This window comes from Phoenix dactylifera, unplaced genomic scaffold, assembly GCF_009389715.1.
Source record: "Phoenix dactylifera cultivar Barhee BC4 unplaced genomic scaffold, palm_55x_up_171113_PBpolish2nd_filt_p 000627F, whole genome shotgun sequence".
Lineage (NCBI taxonomy): Eukaryota > Viridiplantae > Streptophyta > Magnoliopsida > Arecales > Arecaceae > Phoenix > Phoenix dactylifera.
The window spans coordinates 176,816-194,566 of NW_024068020.1; positions in this window are offsets into that span (position 1 = coordinate 176,816).

Genomic DNA, 17,751 nt, shown 5'->3' on the forward strand with positions numbered 1-17,751 from the left:
TTGGACTGGAAATTCTATTTGGAGTAGGACTAGGATTCCTACTTGAAGTAGGATTCCTACAATCCTAATTGGATTAGGAGTTTTGAATTAAATTTGGATTCCTACTTGGAGTAGGATTCCTAGAGTCCTAATCGGTTTAGGACTTCGGATTCAAATTAGAGTCCTAATTGGATTAGGACTAAAATTAAATAAGTCCTAATTGGATTAGAATTTCTTAAGTCCTAATTAATTATTAATCTAATGAAATAACATGACTCCTAATTGGGTTAGGATTGAAGAGTTCAATTGAGTCATGGTTCATTCAAGTTCTAATTGGATTAGGACTAGTATAGATTGAACCCAATTGATTCATGATTTGGTTAAATCCTAATTGAATTAGGGCTAAACCACATTAGGGCCTCCCAATCCTCATTAGATGAGGATTAGGGCAACACAAGAAGGAGGGGCTCACGCCCCTTGTCACGACCCCCGCCCCGTTCCCGGCGGGCCACCGCGATGGTCCTAGGGTGCGGGTAGGCATAAGGCCACCAGCCACCGCGTAGAACCCTACTACCTATCAATCATCAATAAATCTTGAAAAATTTGGCATGATGCATGCACAAAATGATCACTTTTCCTATAGTGACCTGTCAGGATTATCTCAATACATACAACACACTACCTGTCAGAGCAGCAATCACATAATCTGTCACATATAAACCTGGACAATATATAGCAATACATTATCACAGGCACACAACTGATCTGCACACATATATATACCTGCTTCCCAATCCATCCATGGTCAAACCCATATCCACAACAGGATCTATGACTGTAACTATGCACTATATATAATAGAAGGTTTATAATACACCAAAAGGGGATAAACCTCTATCTACATTATACTATACTATGGAGCGGCACAGCTAGCAGGCAACCACTAATCCTGCTCCTCACTATACAATACCTGCCCTGCAATCAAAAATATCAAACTGGGGAGTGAGTATATAAATACTCAGTGAGTGGAGTAGAGAGTACTATGCACATGAGACAGAATATAATCATGGCTCGAGATGAAATCTCAAGATCAATAACAACATGAATATGAACTCAACATAGAGAATATAGAGTAAATCATCAATATCACCACAATCAATATCAACTCATCTGAAGCATATATGGAATAATCAAGTAAACATATATGCTACTCATGAATATGCTCAACAGATCATAATGCTGGAACATACAAATCAGGTATCAATATGCTGAAATCATCACTAGACAGCTGTCGGGAGGTGGGTTTTACGCCCCAGGCGAACCAGCAACAACTCCCTACTGTCACATGCATATGCAGGATAAGACACCATATCGATAATGTAAATGCTAGACAGCTGTCGGAAGGTGGGTTTTACGCCCCAGGCGAACCAGCAACAACTCCCTACTGTCACATGCATATGCAGAATAAGACACCATACCGATAACATAAATGCTAGACAGCTATCGGGAGGTGGGTTTTACGCCCCAGGCGAACCAGCAACAACTCCCTACTGTCACATGCATATGCAGGATAAGACACCACACTGATCATATAAATGCTGGCCAGTATCCAGGACAGAAATCCATTTCACATCTATATACTAAACGGCACCTCGCGGGAATTCTACATCCGCGGAAAGCCATACTGCACCTCGCGGGGTCTTACTATGCCCGGCGGCAAGCAGAATATAAGTCGTAGGACCGACCGATCCTACGCCTAGGGCCGTGTCCCCCCCTAGGAAGGGACTGGGCTCCGCCCACCCAGAAGGCTACTATGTGCACAAAGGCCGATGTTCAACCCCATCGACTATAGGTGTCCTGCAGATACTACCAAGCCATGCATAAATGCCATAATGCACCCTCCCAATACTCTACTAAAAAGGAGTATAATCAAGATTACCACTCACTCGATCATGACCCAATCATAAACTAACATCAGGGTTAGGAGTGAGGGTCAAGGAAGTGCAATACAACTCAATATACCACTAAGAAGGCTCTACAAATCTTTGAAATGGAGGAAATGAAATCAATTTACAAAAGAACTTATTTCACAATTTGGAACCAATTTAATTACTCATAAAAGAGTATAATCAAGCTACAACTCACAAGTCTTTAAAATAGAGGAAATGAAATCAATTTACAAAAGAAATCATTTCACAATTCAGAATCAATTTGATTACTCATCAACCCCTCGTAATTCCTTTCAATGTTCCCTCAAATGCATGTACAGAATAATCAAGCATGGAGAATCAAGATTATAGAGGAATCTACTACAATATCAATCAATATGCTCAAGTGGAATCAATTCACACTTGGCGACATTCATGAAAATGAATTAAGAATGCTCATAGTGCAAAGTACATGACTCCCACTCACCTGTCAATCTGGCACAGCCCTGATACGCCTCCAAAAATCTACAGCAGGCAGTGGGAAACTTCTTCCTCTTGTTCCCTAGCTTCTTGCCCAACTGTGACATGCATTTACAATACATTTAGTCTTGTATCAAGGGCTATAATCTACGTGCCAATTATAACATAGGAAACTTTAATTGATTCAACTCCCCTGTTCCCTAAATCTTTTCTTTTCTTTCTTCTTTTCCTTTTTAATTAATTAACTCACCATTTATGTGTATTAGGGACTCCTTTGCATGAGTACAAGGTCCCTTTTAGCTTGATCTAGGCTTAATACTCTATTATAGCATGAAATCCCCTATTTTCCACCCGGATAAACAGTAACCCGAACTGACAGTGGGTTACTTCATCCCGGTTTTGATCCACTTTCAGGACTCCAAATTTGATGAAATTTTTACCTAACATTCTACACTCACAGAGGATTCCAAAGAGATAACATGCATCATCATCGGAGGCCGTTTGACCCCCTAAATAATTTGCCGAAGTTGGGACTTCGACACAGTTTTTCCGTAGTGCCGGAAAAATTTGTCAAAATCCGATTCTTCTTCTTTTAACCACCTCTACAACCCTTATCCGACCCCTCTAGACTATATCCACCCTTTGTATAGCCTAATGTCATCAAAAGACTAGATAGGGATGGATATTTACCTTTTTCTTTTTGGAAATCGAGGTCCTTGCGTAGAGGGGAAGGAGATCTACGTTTTTCCCTTCAGCTGGAAGTGCAACCGGGATCCCTTTCCTCCTTGAATCCCCTTCCTCTTCTTCTTTCTTCTTCTTCTTCTTCTCTTTTTCTTTCTTTCTTTCGTCTGTTTCACGCCTGAGAACCCCCTCCCTCTTTCTCTCGGTTTCATTCCAAAAGCCAGCTCAAACCCTCCAATTAAATCACATCAAGACACTATTCATCCTTTGTTTAATATTATTAAATTCCCATTTTGCCCCTAACACTTCAACATATCTACCGTTATGCCATTAACTTTTGATTCCTTCCAATTTTACCCTTACCACTTCAATGCATCTACAACTATGCCATTATCTTTTGATTCTTTCCTATTTTACCCCTTATATCAATTTTAAAGGACTATTCTATCCCTTTTTATATATAAAAAAAAAAATTTTGGGGTTATTACATCCTCCCCTCCTTATATAAAATTCGTCCTCGAATTTAAAAGAGTAAATTACCTGTTTACTCAAAGGGGTGAGTGTATTTGCTTTTCATATTCTGCTCGGTGTGGTATTGGAAATCAAATAAATTGGGAGTGTTTTACCTTCTATCTCTACCACATAGGTAGGATACACATACTTCGCTTCTATACTATCCCCTACAAATGTACTAATAGCTAAGGGAATATGCATTAATATCTTATCCTTAGCTAACTTTTTAGCAAAATAAAGGGACACAAATGAATGGGTTGCTCCAGAATTAAATAATACTTTAACTTTAATCTTATCAATGAGGAGCATACCTGTCACAGCTACATTTAATGCCTGTGCCTCTTGTGGATTTACCGTGAACACCCTTCCTTGCCCTCTACCTACTGGAGCTGATGGCTGAGATGGTCCAACACTCTGCTGTGATGCTGGTGTCTGACCTCTGCCTCTGCCTACAGGCCCCCTACTACTAGGCCTGTGCATCTGCACAGAAGGGTAGGATGCCAAAGGCACAAACTGCTGGGTGGCACCCTGCAGGCATTCTCTGGCAAAATGACCCGGCTGTCCACATCTGTAGCACACTCCCTGGCCCATTCTGCATCTGCCAGGGTGCTGCTTCCCACATATGCCACACACTGGCCATGATTGGAACCCAGATTCAGTTCTGGCTATAGTGACTGGAGGACGAGGTACTGATGGTAGAAAAGTTTCTTGTGATTGACCTCTTTTCCTCCATTTTGCTCTTACGTTGGGCAGGTGGAGTTGAGCGTACAGACTGCTCCGTCGGGCCCTCTGAGAGATCTACTCCCTCAGATCTACCTCTACTGCTTTGCTCCTTCCCCACACTCATTTTTCTCTGTTCTCTTTCAGCTCTTTCCTCTTTGTTTCTGGTCTCCCACTGTTTTGCTTTATCTATCAGCCTAGACAAGGTGGGGACCTCTACTGCCAGTACTGCATTATAAAGCGGGGAAATCAGACCTCGTCTGAACCTTTCTATCCTGGCAGCTTCAGTGGGGATGATGTAAGGAGCATACTTCCCCAATCTAGTGAACTCACGAGCGTACTCAGATACGCTCATTCCGGGCATCTGCTTCAGCCTCTCAAACTAAAGAGCCCGATTCTGCCTCTCAGCCGGAGACAAGAACTCATCCATCACTGCTTGCCTGAACTCTTCCCAGGTTGGAGGATTCCTACTGTACAATCTGTCCTCCATATGCCTCTGGTACCAGTCCCAGGCATCTTCCTTCATTGTAAGCCCTACAAGTTCTATAGCTCTTGCATCAGAACAGGGCAGTCTCCGTATCATCTTTTCAGTCTCCTCCAGAAATCTCTGAGGATCTTCACCTTCTTCCCCCTTAAACTCCGGGGTTCTGAGCCTAAGAAATTCCTGTACAGTAATCCCCTCATCATCTAGAGCCCGCCTGGCCAAACTTCTTGGCACAGGTACAGGAGGTGGGATGGATACTACTGACGGGGCAGGAGATTTCCCCCGAGCAATCTGCTCCCTCAGAGCCTGATTCTCCGCCAGTAACTGTTCCATCAATGCATCTCTACTTCCTACATCTCCTTGATCATCAACCCTCCGTCTATCAGCAGGAGGAGGTTTTTCTCTTTGGGGCTCGACATGTGCAGAACCCGCATCCAATGCTATATCTGGCTCCATCCTCCTTCCAGGACGAGCAGGTCCTCTCCTTGGAGGTATTCTTTATATCTCTCTAAAAAAGTCAAAAAGAGAGGATGGTCGTTACACACTGAGTCATGATATATTTTACTGAGTTGTAAATGACTCATAAAATAACATACAGAAAAATCCTATGCTCCATAGTATAATCCTATACTTAATCCTGACTCATCCTATTGCTCTGACAGGACTCTTCTTAACCTTTGCTCTGATACCAAGCTTTGTCACGACCCCCGCCCCGTTCCCGGCGGGCCGCCGCGACGGTCCTAGGGTGCGGATAGGCATAAGGCCACCAGCCACCGCGTAGAACCCTACTACCTATCAATCATCAATAAATCTTGAAAAATTTGGCATGATGCATGCACAAAATGATCACTTTTCCGATAGTGACCTGTCAGGATTATCTCAATACATACAACACACTACCTGTCAGAGCAGCAATCACATAATCTGTCACATATAAACCTGGACAATATATAGCAATACATTATCACAGGCACACAACTGATCTGCACACATATATATACCTGCTTCCCAATCCATCCATGGTCAAACCCATATCTACAACAGGATCTATGACTGTAACTATGCACTATATATAATAGAAGGTTTATAATACACCAAAAGGGGATAAACCTCTATCTACATTATACTATACTATGGAGCGGCACAGCTAGCAGGCAACCACTAATCCTGCTCCTCTCTATACAATACCTGCCTTGCAATCAAAAATATCAAACTGGGGAGTGAGTATATAAATACTCAGTGAGTGGAGTAGAGAGTACTATGCACATGAGACAGAATATAATCATGGCTCGAGATGAAATCTCAAGATCAATAACAACATGAACATGAACTCAACATAGAGAATATAGAGTAAATCATCAATATCACCACAATCAATATCAACTCATCTGAAGCATATATGGAATAATCAAGTAAACATATATGCTACTCATGAATATGCTCAACAGATCATAATGCTGGAACATACAAATCAGGTGTCAATATGCTGAAATCATCACTAGACAGCTGTCGGGAGGTGGGTTTTACGCCCCAGGCGAACCAGCAACAACTCCCTACTGTCACATGCATATGCAGGATAAGACACCATATCGATAATGTAAATGCTAGACAGCTGTCGGAAGGTGGGTTTTACGCCCCAGGCGAACCAGCAACAACTCCCTACTGTCACATGCATATGCAGAATAAGACACCATACCGATAACATAAATGCTAGACAGCTATCGGGAGGTGGGTTTTACGCCCCAGACGAACCAGCAACAACTCCCTACTGTCACATGCATATGCAGGATAAGACACCACACTGATCATATAAATGCTGGCCAGTATCCAGGACAGAAATCCATCTCACATCTATATACTAAACGGCACCTCGCAGGAATTCTACATCCGCGGAAAGCCATACTGCACCTCGCGGGGTCTTACTATGCCCGGCGGCAAGCAGAATATAAGTCGTAGGACCGGCCGATCCTACGCCTAGGGCCGTGTCCCCCCCTAGGAAGGAACTGGGCTCCGCCCACCCAGAAGGCTACTATGTACACAAAGGCCGATGTTCAACCCCATCGACTATAGGTGTCCTGCAGATACTGCCAAGCCATGCATAAATGCCATAATGCACCCTCCCAATACTCTACTAAAAAGGAGTATAATCAAGATTACCACTCACTCGATCATGACCCAATCATAAACTAACATCAGGGTTAGGAGTGAGGGTCAAGGAAGTGCAATACAACTCAATATACCACTAAGAAGGCTCTACAAATCTTTGAAATGGAGGAAATGAAATCAATTTACAAAAGAACTTATTTCACAATTTGGAACCAATTTAATTACTCATAAAAGAGTATAATCAAGCTACAACTCACAAGTCTTTAAAATAGAGGAAATGAAATCAATTTACAAAAGAAATCATTTCACAATTCAGAATCAATTTGATTACTCATCAACCCCTCGTAATTCCTTTCAATGTTCCCTCAAATGCATGTACAGAATAATCAAGCATGGAGAATCAAGATTATAGAGGAATCTACTACAATATCAATCAATATGCTCAAGTGGAATCAATTCACACTTGGCGACATTCATGAAAATGAATTAAGAATGCTCATAGTGCAAAGTACATGACTCCCACTCACCTGTCAATCTGGCACAGCCCTGATACGCCTCCAAAAATCTACAGCAGGCAGTGGGGAACTTCTTCCTCTTGTTCCCTAGCTTCTTGCCCAACTGTGACATGCATTTACAATACATTTAGTCTTGTATCAAGGGCTATAATCTACGTGCCAATTATAACATAGGAAACTTTAATTAATTCAACTCCCCTGTTCCCTAAATCTTTTCTTTTCTTTTCTTTCTTCTTTTCCTTTTTAATTAATTAACTCACCATTTATGTGTATTAGGGACTCCTTTGCATGAGTACAAGGTCCCTTTTAGCTTGATCTAGGCTTAATACTCTATTATAGCATGAAATCCCCTATTTTCCACCCGGATGAACAGTAACCCGAACTGACAGTGGGTTACTTCATCCCGATTTTGATCCACTTTCAGGACTCCAAATTTGATGAAATTTTTACCTAACATTCTACACTCACAGAGGATTCCAAAGAGATAACATGCATCATCATCGGAGGCCGTTTGACCCCCTAAATAATTTGCCGAAGTTGGGACTTCGACACAGTTTTTCCGTAGTGCCGGAAAAATTTGTCAAAATCCGATTCTTCTTCTTTTAACCACCTCTACAACCCTTATCCGACCCCTCTAGACTATATCCACCCTTTGTATAGCCTAATGTCATCAAAAGACTAGATAGGGATGGATATTTACCTTTTTCTTTTTGGAAATCGAGGTCCTTGCGTAGAGGGGAAGGAGATCTACATTTTTCCCTTCAGCTGGAAGTGCAACTGGGATCCCTTTCCTCCTTGAATCCCCTTCCTCTTCTTCTTTCTTCTTCTTCTTCTTCTCTTTTTCTTTCTTTCTTTCGTCTGTTTCACGCCTGAGAACCCCCTCCCTCTTTCTCTCGGTTTCATTCCAAAAGCCAGCTCAAACCCTCCAATTAAATCACATCAAGACACTATTCACCCTTTGTTTAATATTATTAAATTCCCATTTTGCCCCTAACACTTCAACATATCTACCGTTATGCCATTAACTTTTGATTCCTTCCAATTTTACCCTTACCACTTCAATGCATCTACAACTATGCCATTATCTTTTGATTCTTTCCTATTTTACCCCTTATATCAATTTTAAAGGACTATTCTATCCCTTTTTATATATATAAAAAAAATTTTGGGGTTATTACATCCCTCCTCCTTTGCTTCTTTGGTGCGACAACACAAGAGGGGTCGGCGCCCCTCTTGGTAATGGATCAAGGGCTCCTAACTTGTAGGAGCCCTAGATGCTATTTAAGAGGAGGCTTGGGGGCTGACCTAATTCAAGTGATCTCCCTCTCCTTGCAGCCGTGGCCTCCCTCTCCTCCTTCTCCATCTTCAGCCGCAAGCAAGGGAAAGCAAAGGAAGATTGTTCGGTGGCCTCTTCCTCCTCCCTTCTTCCTTCCAACGCAGGGAAAAGAAAGAAGGCTGCAGGGGCTTTGATCTTCTTCCTCTCTTCATCCTTCTTCTTCCTCCTCCCAAGCACAATCAAGGGTTGATTAAAAGGGAGGATATCAGCCATCAAAAGTTATCTCTGCAAGGAAGCTAGCACCCCGGGGAGATAGAAAGCTTGGATCGGTTCCTGCTTCGTGTGGATACCCGTAGAGGCCGGGCACTTGAACGGCTTCAAGCGAACCTTCATCCAAAAACCACGATCATCAGTTTGCGGTGATCATCTACCCGTACAAGATGAAGATCTGATCTTCTAATGTTTTTAAAAAGTTTTTAATCCTTATCTATCTACGAACGGTTTTAAACAACGTTCATGCGATGAACGGTTGATCCCGCGCATGCCTCTTCCGCTGCATCTGAAATTTTTGAAATTTTTCTGCGGCATGGGCGGGTTGCTAACAGTGGTATCAGAGCCTAGGCATCGTAGATTAAGGTAAGGATTAATTATTAATAGGCTTATTAGATCTAAAATTTAAATGATTATGCATGCTAAAAAATTTCTGCATGCAGATTTTTTCTAGGGTGCTGATTTTTGCATGCTGATTTTTATATGATAAAAAGATGATTCTAATTGCATTGTTAATGGGATTACAAAGTTTAGAATCATGATTAGCATGATCAGCAACCTATGTCATGAGATAATCAATTAAATTTCAGATCTAAAAATTATAATTGCTGCATGTGGTGATGATCATAGGATTCAAACCCTTTTGGTATCAAATGTAATGACCTGCGATGTGATCTGTAATATCGTGTAATTTTTTCAGATGCTTGCACGCATCTTATTTGATATTTTGAGAGGCCTGCGTGCCTCCTAAAAGGGGATGTAATTTATTATTATTTTTATTTTACATCTGGTTGTATTTTTGTGATGTGATGTATGTCAACGATCAAGTTGAAGACAAGGCATGAGATGAACGGCGATCTAAGCGGTTGATGGCGATGGGATCAAGAGTTGATCAAGGATCGAATCAAGGAGGCTTGGAACCAATTCAAGAGTTGAAGACCAATTGATTGATTGACGTGCATGTGCTTGTAATACGACCTAATTAGAATCCATGATCATCACCTATTTAAAGTTTAGCTTTATTTGATGCTGCGATTATAACTGCCTGTGATGTGCCGTTTGCATGTGATGTGAATGAGAGCAGGGTAGATAGGTTTACATGTGATGTAGCAAACCCAATTGAGACCTAAATTAAAACCTCCTCAATCAAGTCGAGAGTGAACCAACATGAGCGAGTCATATTAGATTAATTGATCTAATTGGTGTCTAGAAAAGCATGAAAGGTGGTTAGTTAATTAGGACCTTACTCTCTGAGTAAGGGGAGCCTCCCACCTGCTTACCTGGCCAATTGTTCGATTACCTCTTATGAAGAGCTCAAGTTGCAAACACAAAGACCTGATTAACCAATATTAAGTCAATAGGTCTTCCACTGTAGTAGAGCTGCTAAGGTCTTTCTGATGTTGATTTGTCTCGGCTGGATACAGTGGGCAAGTTGCATCGGGGGGCTGGACCTCTCTATAGATATGAGATGTTGTAGGGTAAAGGTGGGGTTGGGCACCAATAACTGTTAGGTGAGGACCCAATGACGACTTTATTTCTACGGTTATACGGTGGGTCTGACTTAACTAAGAAATGGGACCAATAACTGTTAGGTGAGGTCTTCATGGCTTAGAGACCAAGTTGCACTGCAACATGCTTGAGAAGCATTGTACAAGAGTTGTACACTCATCCATCTATGTGTCACCAATAACAGTTAGGTGAGGTGCCATGTAGATTGGTGAGACCGCAGTACCTACTAGAAACCCTAATCGTGTAGGATTTCCGTTTTTCTTACCAGGGGAGTGTAAGAGATTCGAGAAAATAGTGAGAGGTACATTTGTTCCAAAAGACCTTAGAATAGATTAAGGATCAAGTACAAAAGTCTAACTAGAATCTTTACTCTCTGCAGATACAATGTCAGCTTCAAATCTTTTGACCCGTATTCTTGAGACCAACCGACTGACCGGAACCAATTATAAGGACTGGCTTAGAAACCTCAAAATTGTTTTGAACTGTGAGAAAATAGGCTACATACTCGATTCAGATATCCCCACACTACCAACACGTGCTACTGATGTTCAGCGTGAGATGCATCAAAAGTGGATGGATGATGACATTAGAGTCAAGTGCCATATGATGGCATCCATGTCCAATGAACTCCAATGCCAGCATGAGAATATGAAGACTGCTAGGGACATACTAGCACACCTGCAAGAGTTGTATGGTGAGCAGAGTCGCACAGCTCGTTTTGAAGTGTCCAAGAGGCTCTTCAAGGCAAAGATGCGCGAGGGGCAGTCTGTCCATGATCACGGTCTGACTATGATCAAGGACCTAGAGGATTTTGAGAAGCTCGGTATGAACATGCACAAGGAATTGCAAGTAGATCTGATCCTTCAATCCCTTCCTGATTCCTTTGGTCAGTTTATAGTAAACTACCACATGAATAAGATTGAATGCACTAAGACTGAACTGATAAATATGTTGGTAACTGCTGAGGGAGCCTTGAAAGGTTCAAGAGGCAATGTCCTTGCTGCTGAGTTGACTTCTGGTTCCAAGAGAAAGTCTACTTGAAAGAAAAAGAAGCCTTCTAAGAAGCAGAAGAAAGACAAGAAGCCAAAGAAGGAAGTTCAAAAGAAAAGGGCTAATGACAAAGAAAAATGTTTCCACTGCAATGTCGACAGCCACTGAAAGAGAAACTGTCCTTCATACCTCGAGAGCCTGAAGAACAAGAAAGGTGACACACCTTCAGAAGGTATAGACTTGCTCATAATTGAAACTAATCTAACGGTTTCTTCTACTTCTAGTTGGGTTATAGATTCTGGTTCTAGTGCTCATTTGTGCACTACCATGCAGGGTCTAAAGGAAAGTAGAAGGCTGGCGGAAGGTGCGGTAACCCTTAGGGTTAGCAACGGGGCAAAAGTTGCTGCTGTGGCTGTGGGCACCTACCATCTGCGACTACCGTCTGGTTTTAGTTTATTACTTAGAGACTGCTATTATGTACCTGCTGCTAGCACAAATTTGATTTCTGTTTCATGTCTAGCATAGGAAGGTCATGTTTTTACATTTGACAAAGACTGCTTTTCTATTTATTTTAGAAATAAAATAGTCGCACGTGGTTTTATGATTGACAGTCTCTATCATTTGCATATGGATTTATCTATAAATGTGTCTGAGCAAGAAGTGAGTGTCAAAGGATCCAAGAGATCCAGGGATGAGATAAACCAAAAATATTTGTGGCACCTCAGGCTTGGCCATATTGGAGAGGACAGAATGAACAAAATAGATAAAGATGGGCTTCTCGGCTCATTGACTTCCGAGTCATATCCAGTTTGCGAGTCCTGTCTTCAAGAAAAAATGGCTAAATTATCCTTTGTAAGACATGGGGAGAGGACCATTGAAATACTTACCTTAGTACATACAGATGTATGTGGTGTTAGGAACCCGCCCATGCTGCTGATATTTCAAAAAAAATCAGATGGCAGCGGAAGAGGCATGTGCGGGATCGACGTTCATCGCATGAACGTTGTTTCATGAACCGTTCGTAGTTAGATAAGGATTAAAAACTTTTAAACTAATTTGAAGATCAGATCTTCATCTTGTGCGGGTAGATGATCACCGCAAATCTGAGTTCGTGGTTTTAGGAAGAGGGTTCGCTTGAAGCCGTTCAAGTGTCCGGCCTCTACGGGTATCCACACGAAGCAGAGATCCGATCAAAGCTCTCTAGTCTTCTCGGGGTGCTAGCTCCCTTGCAAAGACTTCTTTTGATGGCTGATCTCCTCTCTTTCTTTCAACTCTTGAATGTGCTTGAAAGAAGGAAGAAGAAGGAGGGATAGAGGAAGAGGAACGAAGGCCCTGCAGCCTTTCTTTTCTTCCCTGCGTTGGAACCAAGGAAGGAGGCCAAGGAGAGGTGCATGCCTCTTCTTCTTTTTCCTTTGCTGATGGCGGCTGAACCAAGGAAGGGAGAGGGGTGGCCACGGCACAAAGGAAGAGGGCTTCAATCCTTCTTGGGCGCCGGCCCCTTGTTCCTCTTTTAAACCCATCTAGGGCTCCTACAATTTAGGAGCCCTAGAGTTATTTCCTAAGAGGGGGCGCCGGCCCCCTCTCTTCATGCCGCACCAAGGAAGCAAAAGGGGAGGGGCTTGCGCCCCTCCCTCTTGGTAAACCCTAATCCACATTTAGTAGGGTTTGGAATGCCCTAATGTGGTCAAGCCCTAATCCAATTAGGCTTAGCCCAAGGGTGAACCATTTTGGATCCAATCTAGGTAAGTCCTAATCTAATTAGAACTTAAATCAATTTTGACTCAATTGAACTCTTCAATCCTAATCCAATTAGGAGTCTTATTGATTCATTAGATTAATAATTAATTGTGACTTAAGAAACCCTAATCCAAAGTAGGACATTTTTAATTTTAGTCCTAATCCAATTAGGACTCTAATTGAATCCGAAGTCCTAATCCAATTAGGATTTCTAGGAATCCTATTCTAAGTAGGAATCCAAAGATGAATTCAAAATCCTAATCTAATTAGGATTGTAGGAATCCTACCCCAAGTAGGAATCCCAGTCCTACTCCAAATAGGATTTCTAGTCCTAATCCAATTAGGACTCGAGGAATCCTACTCCAAGTAGGATTTGTGTTTTAAGTCCAATTAATCAATTCCCATTCCATCTTCAACTTCTTATCAATCGAATTGATTACTCGTGATTCATAATCACTTTTTCAACCATCGGATCGGTCAATACTTCTAGTGTGTGTGACCCTATAGGTTCTATTCTGACTGGTAGTGAGATATATTGTGATCTCTATCACAATATCATTGAAAACTCCTTTCAATGGATTGGAACGATTCCAACTCTACTCATTAGGGTTTATCGATCATCAAGATAATCCCTATGAGTCCCACCATCCACCAGTGACACCTAGCAGCATGTAGTGGCTACCCAGCAGAATAGAATGATGAACCTCTAGGTGCAGTTATCATGTGATACAGTCTTACTATCGTGGATCCCTACAGAACGGAGGTCATGGACAACTCGTCAAATCCCATCGTCTGTCATATGTGAAGATTTATTCGACTTAAGTTCGAGAGCGGAGAACTCTTTCTCTACTGTGCAATCTGCCCCGGCCGAGGTCTTACGAACTCAGTCTTATAAATCACATAGGATCTCTCCTTATCTATCAAGGTCGATAGATTCCTTATAGGTGCATACCCTACTCCTACAGTGGACCTACTGCAGCCAATCTACACTGCATGGACCCATATGGCTAGAGACCATGTATGTGTGCAGTCAAACTACAATAACCTCACTGTGAGTGGCCGAAGCACCGCAGGTCAAAGGACCAGTCACACTAGTGCAACATCAAGCAAGTCACTGACGAGTGGATAGACATCCAAGTGACTTCTTGTATTGGTCACGCTCAGTACCCTTGTTCTCTAACAAGCACCTGCACTATTACTTCAGTGTCCCCACACCGTGGACTCGAGTCTCGTTCATCCATAAGGAAAGTAATGTGTGCACTGATCTCATCGGATCGATCACCGCCCTCGTGATGATCCATCGATCAGGAGCATTCAGAAATTAATTACTAATGATGCATGGCTCAAATTCTTAACTCTTAAGAATATGCATCATCATCTTACTAATTCTTGGACGATTCATAGACACATAATCAATATGAATGAAAAAAATGCCTTTTATTTATTCAATAATAAAGTCAAATACAAATTATGTCCAAGAATTAATAATGTGTCAGCCAAAAATTGGCTTCTAGGGCATACATCTAACAATCTCCCACTTGCACTAAAGCCAATCAGTCATATATCTTAGTCCCATCTTCTCAAGGTGGGCTTCTGTCTTTTGCTGACTTAGCTGTTTAGTGAATGGGTCTGCCACATTGTCCGCAGAGTCTACTCTCTGCACTTCGACATACTTCTTCTCAACATAGTCGCGTATGAGGTGGAAGCGCCGCTCTATGTGCTTGGACTTCTGATGAGACCTTGGCTCCTTAGCAAGAGCTATGGCGCCATTATTATCGCAGTAGAGTGTTATGGCATCTGATGACATTACATCCAATTCCGCAATAAATTTTTTGAACCAGAAGCCTTCCTTAGCAGCTTCAGAGGCGGCGATGTATTCAGCTTCCATAGTAGAATCAGCAATGATCGGTTGTTTAGAACTCTTCCAATTCATCATACCACCATTGCACAAGAACACATATCCAGATGTTGAATTCCTATCATCGACATCAGTCATGAAGTCTGAATCTGTGTACCCTTCTACCTTTAACTCTGATGATCCTCCAAAGACTAAGAATAAATCTTTAGTTCTTCTCAAGTACTTAAGAATATTCTTCACAGCTGTCCAGTGTTCTTCACCTAGATTCGACTGATATCTGCTTGTGACACTCACAGCAAGAGCTATATCAGGTCGTGTACATAGCATGGCATACATGAGGCTCCCTATTGCCGATGCATAAGGGATCTTGCTCATGCGTTGAATCTCTTCAGATGTGTTGGGGCACATCTTCTTGGAGAGATGAATTCCATGTCTTAGGGATAAGAGACCCTTTTTAGAGTTTTCCATGCTGAACCTTTTCAGCACTTCCTCTATGTACATCTTCTGTGATAGGCCAAGCATCCTTTTAGATCTATCTCTATAGACCTTAATTCCCGAAATATAGGATGCTTCCCCAAGGTCTTTCATGGAGAATTCTTTTGACAACCAGACCTTGACCGAGGTTAGCATGGGAATATCATTCCCTATCAGGAGGATGTCGTCCACGTACAGCACGAGAAATACGACAGCGCTCCCACTAACCTTTTGTTGGGAACCCGCCCATGCCGCTGATATTTCAAAAAAAAATCAGATGGCAGCGGAAGAGGCATGTGCGGGATCGACGTTCATCGCATGAACGTTGTTTTATGAACCGTTCGTAGTTAGGCAAGAATTAAAAAACTTTTAAATACATTAGAAGATCAGATCTTCACCTTGTGCGGGTAGATGATCACCGCAAACTGAAGTTCGTGGTCTAGGATGAAGGTTCGCTTAAAGCCGTTCAAGTGTCCGGCCTCTACGGGTATCCACACGAAGCAGTGATCCGATCAAAGCTCTCTAGTCTTCCCGGGGTGCTAGCTCCCTTGCAAAGACTTCTTTTGATGGCTGATTTCCTCTCTTTCAATCAACCCTTGATTGTGCTTGAGAGGAGGAAGAAGAAGGATGAAGAAGAGGAAGAAGAAGAATCCCCACGCAGCCTTCTTTTCCTCCCTGCGTTGGAACCAAGGAAGGAGGCCAAGGAGAGGTGCACGCCTCTTCTTCTTTTCCCCTTGCTGATGGCGGCTGAACCAAGGAAGGGAGAGGGGTGGCCACGGATTGGAAGAGGAGAGGGAGAGCTCTTCTAGGGTGCCGGCCCCCTTTGCCCCTTTTTATAACCATCTAGGGCTCCTACAATCTAGGAGCCCTAGAGTTATTTCCTAAGAGGGGCTCTCTTCTCCCTTCTCCACATGGAAAAGGGAGGGGCATATCCCCCTCCTCATGGTAAACCCTAATCCACATTAAGTAGGGTTTGAAATGCCCTAATGTGGTCAAGCCTTAATCCAATTAGGCTTAGTCCAAGGGTGAACCAATTAGGATCCAATCTAGGTAAGTCCTAATCCAATTAGAACTTAAATCAATTTTGACTCAATTGAACTCTTCAATCCTAATCCAATTAGGAGTCTTATTGATTCATTAGATTAATAATTAATTGTGACTTAAGAAACCCTAATCCAAATTAGGACATATTTAATTTTAGTCCTAATCCAATTAGGACTCTATTTGAATCCGAAGTCCTAATCCGATTAGGACTCTAGGAATCCTACTCCAAGTAGGAATCCAATTTTGATTCAAAACTCCTAATCTCATTAGGATTGCAGGAATCCTATTCCAAGTAGAAATCCCAGTCCTACTCCAACTAGAATTCCCAGTCCTAATCCAATTAGGACTCTAGGAATCCTACTCGAAGTAGGACTCATGTTTCAAGTCCAATTAATTAATTCCCTTTCCTTCTTCAACTTCTTATCAATCAAATTGATTACTCGTGATTCATAATCACTTTTCAACCATCGGATCGGTCAATACTTCTGGTGTGTGTGACCCCATAGGTTCTATTCTGACTGGTAGTGAGATATATTGTGATCTCTATCACTATATCATTGAAAACTCCTTTCAATGGGTTGGAACGATTCCAACTCAACTCATTAGGGTTTATCGATCATCGAGATAATCCCTGTGAGTCCCACCATCCACCAGTGACACCTTGCAGCATGTAGTGGCTACCCAGTAGAATGGAATGATGAACCTCTAGGTGCAGTTAACGTGTGATACAGTCCTACTATCGTGGATCCCTACAGAACGGAGGTCATGGACAACTCGTCAAACTCCATCGTCTGTCATATGTCAAGATTTATTCGACTTGAGTTTGATAGTGGAAAACTCTTTTTCCACTTTATATTACTGCTCTGGCCAAGGTCTTAGAACTCAGTCTAACAAATCACATAGGATCACTCCTCTTCTATCAAGGTCGATAGATTCCTTATAGGTGCATACCCTACTCCTACAGTGAACTTACTGCAGCCAATCTACACTGCATGGACCCATATGGCTAGAGACCATGTATGTGTGCAGTCAAACTACAATAACCTCACTGTGAGTAGCCGAAGCACCGCAGGTCAAAGGACCAGTCACACTACTGCAACATCAAGCAAGTCACTGACGAGTGGATAGACATCCAAGTGACTTCTTGTCTTGGTCACGCTCAGTACCCTTGTTCTCTAACAAGCACC